Source organism: Thamnophis elegans, chromosome 13, assembly GCF_009769535.1.
Source record: "Thamnophis elegans isolate rThaEle1 chromosome 13, rThaEle1.pri, whole genome shotgun sequence".
In the NCBI taxonomy this organism is placed as follows: Eukaryota; Metazoa; Chordata; class Lepidosauria; order Squamata; family Colubridae; genus Thamnophis; species Thamnophis elegans.
Window position 1 is genome coordinate 44,517,473 of NC_045553.1, and position 8,352 is coordinate 44,525,824.

An 8,352-nucleotide genomic window follows, 5' to 3' on the forward strand; every position below is an offset into this window, starting at 1 on the left:
TGCAGCTCTGGCTTTGCGGAGTGCCTCACTTCTCTTGTGCCATGGTTGTCATTCTGTCCTCGGATGCCTGGCAGCCTTGGTGGGTCAGCGTGTGCCATATCGATCGACTTTGTGCCAGAGTTTCCCAGGAGGTGGTGTTGATATCCAGGGACTTGAAGGAGGCTTTCAACGTGTCTTTGTATCGCTTCCTTCGTCCCCCGTGTGATCGCTTCCCTTGAGACAGCTCACCATAGAGGAGCTGTTTGGGGATGTGGTGGTCTGGCATCCTTGCGACATGGCCTGCCCAGCGTGTCCGTGCTTTCATCAGCAGGGTGTGAGCTGATGTAGAGGACTTCTGTGTCTGGCACCTTCTCCTGCCACCAGATCCTCCATATTCTACAGAGGCAGGTCGAGTGGCATTGCTTCAATTGCCTGGTGTGCCTCCTGTATACAGTCCAAGTCACACTGGCATAGACCTCTGCCCTAATGACCAGCTGGGTAGGTGTGGCTGGGTGGTCATGTGACTGGGTGGGCGTGCCCAACTTGACATCACTCACATTGAGACGCGCTTCTCCTTGACTGGCCTCTTGTGACTGTGGGGACGCGGCAACAGTGGTAAGTGTAAAAAAAAATAGTCGTGTCACTTTTTTCAGCAGCATTGTATCTTTGGTCACTAAGTGATTAGGCTTCCTCCGTATTCCATCTGCCGGCCAATGTCGGCTGGCGACTACTCGGAGGAGGGCCTTCTCTGTGGCTGCTCCAGCCCTTTGGAACGAGCTCCCCATGGAGATTCGGACCCTCTCCACCACTCTTCCCTCTAAGGTGCACGGCTGCGCGGCCACGCACATGGCAAGAAAACACCGCGCAGGACTTTTCAACTCCCGCGCAGTGATTTCTACTGCCACAGGCACTGTTCCCTCTAAGGTGCGCGGCTGCGCGGCCGCGCACATGGCAAGAAAACACCGCGCAGGACTTTTCAACTCCCGCGCAGTGATTTCTACTGCCACAGGCTCCGGAAGCTGGGGAGGAGGTCCTTTGCAGGTGCTGGCCAACTGGCCCTGGACTTGTTTTGATGAGCACGGGGGGACTGATGGTAATTGTGAAGCCCCAAAGCCCCCGCCACCACCGGACTAACTGCTGCTGCTGCCTCCCCCTCCTCTAACAGCACCGCCGGATTTGCTGCCCGGCGCTGCGGCTTTGAGAGACAGAGAGACAGAGACAGGGGAGAGGGAAAGAAGAATTTAGCCTCCTCACCTCCCTCCCTCCTCCGCCGTGGATTTTTTGCGATGACCTAGAGATCAAGTTCCTACGGGGGATCGGGAGAAGAGTTGTATTCCCCCAAGGGTTTTAATGAGGGAGGCATGGTGGTGGGGGGTGGGAGGATGTTGACTCTCTAACTGTACTTTTGCTTTATCTCCTTCTGTCTCCTCTTTACACCCATCTGTTTAAATCTCCTTCAATATTGGGGGGGAGGGGTGGCATTGAAAGTATTGCCGTTTCAATGGCACTTTGTGGTAAGGACACGCGTTAGTTGCGCTCTTTCCTGGCCTCTGTGTGCAAAGAGGCCAGCCTCAAAACGACTCCTCTCCTTGACTTCCAGTTTGACGGTAGGGCCATTTTTCACACGAGACGCGTTCTGCTGTGATCCATTCCACAAAAGAAGGCTTCTTCTTCTCTGCGCAATTATCTGCGCATCCAAGAAGGAGCAGTTAAAGAAAACGGGGAAGAGGAAAGACAAATTAAAAGAAGGAAAGATGGGAAGAGAGCAAAGATGGGGTCTTCCCCCCCCCCCGTCCGTGCACTGCCGTCTAGCAATGCAAAGAGAGAAGGCAAAAGGTCCACAATCCACTTCGCCTCTACTTGGACTGAAGTTAGGAGGCTGACTCGTACAACCAGCGGCGACCATTATTTGGAGGAATAACAATCGCAGCCGTGCGACCGAGATTCGCTCTTGCAGAATCTTTTTTTTTTAAAACCAAATTATTTAAAAAAAGCCTTTGGAACATTCTTATTCCTAAAGCCAAAAACAAAGGATGAGGCTTGCTAGAGAACCGAGTGGAGGTGATGTGCGAGGGGAGGCGAGGTGCTGTGGTGGGGGGAGGCGTTGCTGAAATAATTCGATCTATCAGGAAATCGGAGCTGAGGGGGGGGGGGTCAGGGGAAAGTCTTTGCCGGCCCGACGCCAGCCATAGCTCTGAATTTGCTTTCCTTTCTACTGAAGCAACCTCCGGCGTTTCTCAAGGCAACCGACAAAAAGCCACTTTCCCGGAGAGGGGGGAGGGGCTTTTGGAAGAGGGAAGTGGCTGTCCTTCGCCACTTGCCCCTTTCGGAGTCATTTTGAGGCTGGCCTCTTTGCACACAGGAGCCAGGGAAGAGCGCAACTAACGCGTGTCTTTGCCACAAAGTGTGGTTGAAACGGGAATACTTTCTATGCCACACACACACACACACACACACCCAATACTGAAGGCGATTTAAACAGATCGGTGTAAAGAGGAGACAGAAGGCACAACACTCTTGGGTTTTTGTTTTTCAAATATTTTTTAATCATGCAGGGGTGGGTGGGTTACCGTACGCCACTCCCCATCTCTCAGGAAGAAACAAAATTCCACCACAGCTACGTTCAAGCTTTCGAGTTCTTCAGAATTCTTCATCAAGGAAAGAAGATACTAAAAAAAACCATAACGACAAATTCCGGAGAATGCGAGTGGTTGTATATTCATGTATGTCATTTTGACTGGCTCAGATAAAAACACTGACCCATAACGACCTTTGGATTTAGTCTACTCCCATAGCTATCGCTTTATCTGTTTAAAGGTCATCACCACTGCTTTGAAGAGTGCATAAAAAAAAATCACGGTCTCCCCGTTCTTTCACCTTTATTCTCTCCTTCATACTCCTCGGTGGAACATCTGTGAAAAAAATTCAGGTGCTCAGGCATGAAAATGTGCCGCTCAAACACTATACTTTTCTGCTCACACTGAAAAAAAATTAGAGGGAACATTGCTCTCCACCCTTCGGGCCTTCCGGATGGCCGTGAAGACCTGGCTGTCCCAGCAAGCCTGGGGTTGAGTTCCCCCGCTACTCCAATTTGCTGTGTCTGTTGTGCTTTTAAATTGTTCGTATTGTCTGATTGTTTTTGTCTTACTTTTTGTAATTTCCCCTCCCTTGGCTTTTGTTCAGCCGCCCTGAGTCCCTTCGGGGAATAGGGCGGCCTACAAATTGAATAAACTCCAAACTCCAAGTGAACTGTGGCAAATCAAGGATCGCCTGTACAAAAATACAAAAAGCTTTCTTGCTTGCAGAAAAGCTTCCCTAAATGCCAATCATTAGATTAGAAAGACCTGAAAAGCAGAGTTACAAATCAGGCAGGGTGACAGGGCACCTTGGGGAATTAAAATAGTTAAAATGCAATGGCTTCTTCCAACAACCGGTTCTCCGAACTGCTTAGGAAGTTAACAACTGGTTCTCCCAAATAGGTGCGATTGAATCCCACCGTTAAAACCAAGCGGTATAACAGGAGACCTAGAAGTTTTTCGGACAACTCAACCACACCAGAGAGAAGTGAAATGGCTTATGATGGTTGGGGAACTGCCAGGGAGGCAAGATGGAGAGATCAAGCAGGGAATTAACCTTGAGTCACTGCGTAGCCGCGAGAAACCTAACACTGACCTTCCTCCCCTAAGTCCCATGGGACTTGATCTGGTTGTCCCCCCAAGGGAAAGCACACAGTTTGGGAAGATTCCTGTACTATAAGCAGAATGCAATGAAATCGTCAGCTTGAGCCCTACACATACACATCTGGTGGCCGGAGCCTGACACAGATTGAGTGAGCAATGCATGGAAACACGTTGAAAGGGAGATCTCGTTTGCATAAGAAGGGTGCCACTCCTGCTGCCTTCAAAGAAGAATGCCATCCCACTGCCAACGTTGAAAAAAGATTTAGCATGTGATTTAGTTGGCTTTTTTTTTTTTGGAAGGAGGGAAGGAAGCTGGCTTATTCTGTGCTGTGGAAGAGAAATGTTAAGGGGGAGGAAAGCTACTCCACCTTCAGTTTTTTCCTGTTGCAATTGCTGCTCCCAGATGGTTTTCAGGAACTGGGTATGTCTAGTTCAGTGTTTCTCAACCTTGGCGACTTTAAGTCCTGTGGACTTCAACTCCCAGAATCCCCCAGCCAGTGCAGCAGAAGTTGCATTGGCAGCCGATTTGTTTTCGAGTCCAATGCAAAGTGTGGTTGTCACCTTTAAAGCTTTACATGGCCTGAGACCAGAATTTTTTGAAGGACCATCTTTCCCCAGTTATATCTATCCAGCCCACTGGAACAGGGAAACCAGGAATGTTACCTTCTGTTAAGGAGGTCCACTTTGGTGAAACCAAGGAGGGCTTTTTCTGTGGTGGCTTCCTTCCTGTGGAACGTCATTCCTGCAGAGATGTGATTGGTCCCCACCTTGACACTCTTCCACAAGGCCCTAAAGTCATGGTTCTGTCAACAGGTCTGGAGACCTAGGGTGCTATGGAGCCCACCAAGTGTCTGATCTCATTGTTGTCACCAGAGATGGGAGTTTATGGTTTTTTGTACTGGGGTTTTTTGAGGCACCCAGAGTCACCATGGGTGAGTGACTTAGGTGGCTATATAAATTTTCTTTATAAAATAAAAGTAAATAATAATAATCGAATAGGTATTCTGGGGAAACTAGTGGGTTTAACTCTGGGGGAGGGGTGTTTAACTGTTTAACTGTTTAACTGTTTATTAAATTTATAGGCCGCCCAATCCCGGAGAACTCCGTGCGGCTTACAGCAACATTGTTCTTCCACTGAGGCCCCGTCATGAGTTTCTTCCATTGAGATTCTGTCATGAGTTTCTTCCATTGAGGCCTTGTCTTCAGTTTCTTTCATTGAAGCCCTGTCTTGAGTGTCAGGCCTGCAATTATATTCCTTTTAGAATTTTGGCCTGCCACACTTTCTCTTAATTCATTATGCTGTTTCTTTAGTAAAGTTGATGGGAGGGGGAAGTGGACAGGAGTAGGATTGTGGAATGTATTGTTATCATTCTTTTCTAGAAGACCAAGGTCATCTTTTGTCTCCACACTTTTACACTAGACCAGAAGCAGCTGGGTGGAGACGCCAGTGTGGAAGAAGAAGATTGGACCATGTGATGGATTGTGGGTGTGGGGACAAGATCATGAACTTTTAACTGGGTGGAATTCTGATGTCATTTCCAGAATTGGGATTACACAGAGGTGCTAAGATGTCTGATTTATTAAATTGGAACTTTAAGGATCGTTTTGCCTTGGACTCTGATTTAATTCTACATGATACTTGGAACGCTGACATTGAGTTTCTTCTGTTGAGGCCCTCTTTTGACTTTCTTCCATTGAAGCCCTGCCTTCAGTTTCATCCCTTGAGGTCCTGTCTTGAGTTTCTTTTGTTGAGGCCCTGTCTTGAAGAAAAAAAGTCCCAAGCTTATCAGGGCTTCTTTGAACCACACAGAATATTCTTCTTTTCTTTTCCTCCTCTCATCACGAGATGACCTCGAATTGTGAAGAAAATGCTGGTCAATACCAAGGATTTACACTCCATGACTCTCTTGCCATGTAAATAATTGCTGATATATCTGGAGAATTCTTCTTAGCCACACCTCAGAACCCTTTGTTGGTAAATCACCTAACAACGCCTATTTACTTGACAAACCAAATAAAGGACATTAATTCTCACTTGGGTTTACACAGTATTTTCTTTCTTCTGTGTCCAAGGCGCACCTTCATCTAATATGGCTTAGTTTACTGTGGGGGAATCAGTTCAGCCACTGTGGTTAAGAGATTTGGAATGATGTTTTGGTATGTGGTGCAAAACCAACTGGTTGTGGTTTGTATAAGAAGCCATGCTTAAACCGTGGGTTTACACCATAGATGAAACTTGGGGCATCGTTCATGCAACATACTAAGCCAGTTGTACGAACGTGGTCATTGTTGTTTCAGGTTAAGTCAAACATTTGTGAGTTAGAGATATGCATATCTGGTGAAATCAACCTATTATTTCACCAACCCTTCTTAAATAAATCATGGCTTAGATGCTGGAAAAAATTTGCCACATAGTTACACGTATTTTTTTGATATTCCAGACTTTCCTGCGTCCAATGGGAAATACAGATGGTCCTCAACTTATGACCATTCATTTTGGTGACCATTCAAAGTTACAGTGACACTGGAAAAAAATGACTTGCCAGTGGTCCTCTTCGTGCTTAGAACCATCACAGCATCCCCAGGTCACATGGTCAAAATCCAGTTGCTTAGCAACCATTTATTTACAACAGCATCCCGCCAATTTAAACTTTCTCCGCTGGTTTTCAACAAGCCAACTCAATGCCGGCGTGTCTCACATTCACTTAACAACAGTGTGTTTCTCTCTTTTCAAAAAAGTTTTTATTTTATTTTATTACAATGTAAACAATCCATCATCCATTAAACCAGTGTTTCTGGGAGTTGAAGTCCGGACATCTTCAAGTTGCCAAGGTTGAGAAACACTGCATTAAACAGTGAGCCGCCTGGGTTACAAATATTTTGTGCAATAACAATTCAAATTTGCAATCATATTCATTATTTATCTATTCCAGTTTAATACCAATATTTTAAATATCTAAATATCTTAAATATCTAATATTATAACAAACTTTATTACTTTATTTCTTACTTTACTTACTTTCTTCTTACTTTATTTAACTCGATGAGATGTATTAACACTATTAATGCATTTTTACAGAGCTAATTTTACTTCTAATCCTTATATTTATTCTCTAACCATGGATAAAATGATTCCCATATAATATAATAATCAGTCTATTCTTCCTCTTTAATTGCCAGTGTTAATCTGTTCATTTCTGCACAATCTAATATTTTCCTAATCATCTTCTCCTCTGTGGGAATCCCTTCGCTTTTACAATTTTGCGCAAATACAATTCTAGCTGCTGTTATAACATGAATGATCAAATTTACATTATCTTTCCTATAGGTTTCGGGTAAAACAGTCTCTTAACAGGCATGTCCAAAAATAAAAAATAAAAAGGTTGGAAAATCAGGCGTAACTCTGATTGGAAAAGAGCTGAAGAAGCTTTTTGGATGAGAAGCGAAACATCTTCAAAGAAAAACCAGAAAGTTCCATTGCCTCTTTGGCAGGCTGGGGAAGAACCTTTCGGAGAGGTGTAGCTCTCTTACAAGGCCGCCTTGCTTAGCAACCAAAATTCTGCTCCCAACCGTAGTCGTAAGTCAGAGGTGGGTTCCTACCAGTTCGCACCAGTTCGGTAGAACCGGTTCGTCAAATCTACCGAACCGGTTAGAAGAGGTTCCACCAGAAAGCAGGCCACACCTACAGAAGAGGTTCCAAATTTTTTTGAAACCCACCACTGACATACACAGACACAGACCAGACACAGACAGACAGACAGACTCACACAGAGAGAGAAAGAGAAAGAGAAAGGAAGAAAGAAAGAAAGAAAGAAAGAAAGAAAGAAAGAAAGAAAGAAAGAAAGAAAGAAAGAAAAAAGAAAGAAAAAGTGAGAGAGAGATGAAAGAAAAAAGGAAAAAGGGACAGAGAGACAAAAGGAAGGAAAGAGAGAGAGAGAAAACACATGGCCGGCAAGCCACTCCCACCAGGTCACATGGCTGGCAAGCCACTCCCACAAAGGAGGCCACACCCACAGAGTAGGTTCCAAAAAATTTTGAAACCCACCACTGTCGTAAGTTGAGAAATATCTCTACACACCCACAGTCAAAATGATAACGGTGCATCATAAATCCGCCAGCCAAATGATGCATTTGTGTGTCCTGTACCAGCAAGACTGACCAAAATATCCAAGTTACAACTTTTGTGCTGTGATGTCATAATGCACAAGACAATCTTGGTTTCCCAACTTTTGCCCCAGGCCTATTTCCCCTCCTTTATTTCTTTTTGTCAGCATCCTTTGAAAAATAGATGACATCTTTTGTTCAGAGGAATATCTCAGGGCAGCCCATCTGCAGAGATACGGGGGAGATCCTCTTTCATCAGAGCTGGCCTGCTTAACAGGTTGGGTTTTCCCAAAGCTGTGAAAGTCCCCCTTGTATGGAAATAATGGCGGTTGTAAAAATGCTGAAGCAAATTTTTTTCCTCCTTCATTCTCCGCTGGTATTGCTTGGGCTGTCAATGCTACCCTGATCCCCGGCTATGTCAGAGATGATGAGGGTGCTTGTCACTGCTTGGCCGATGCCTTTTAGGCTCAAATGATAGATAATAGATCGACCCTGGAAGGGAGAAAAGTGACAAATGCATGCCCATATTTGCTTCATGATTAGGGGACTGGTTGCCGAAACATATGAAGAACGGTTGCCGGAAATGGGT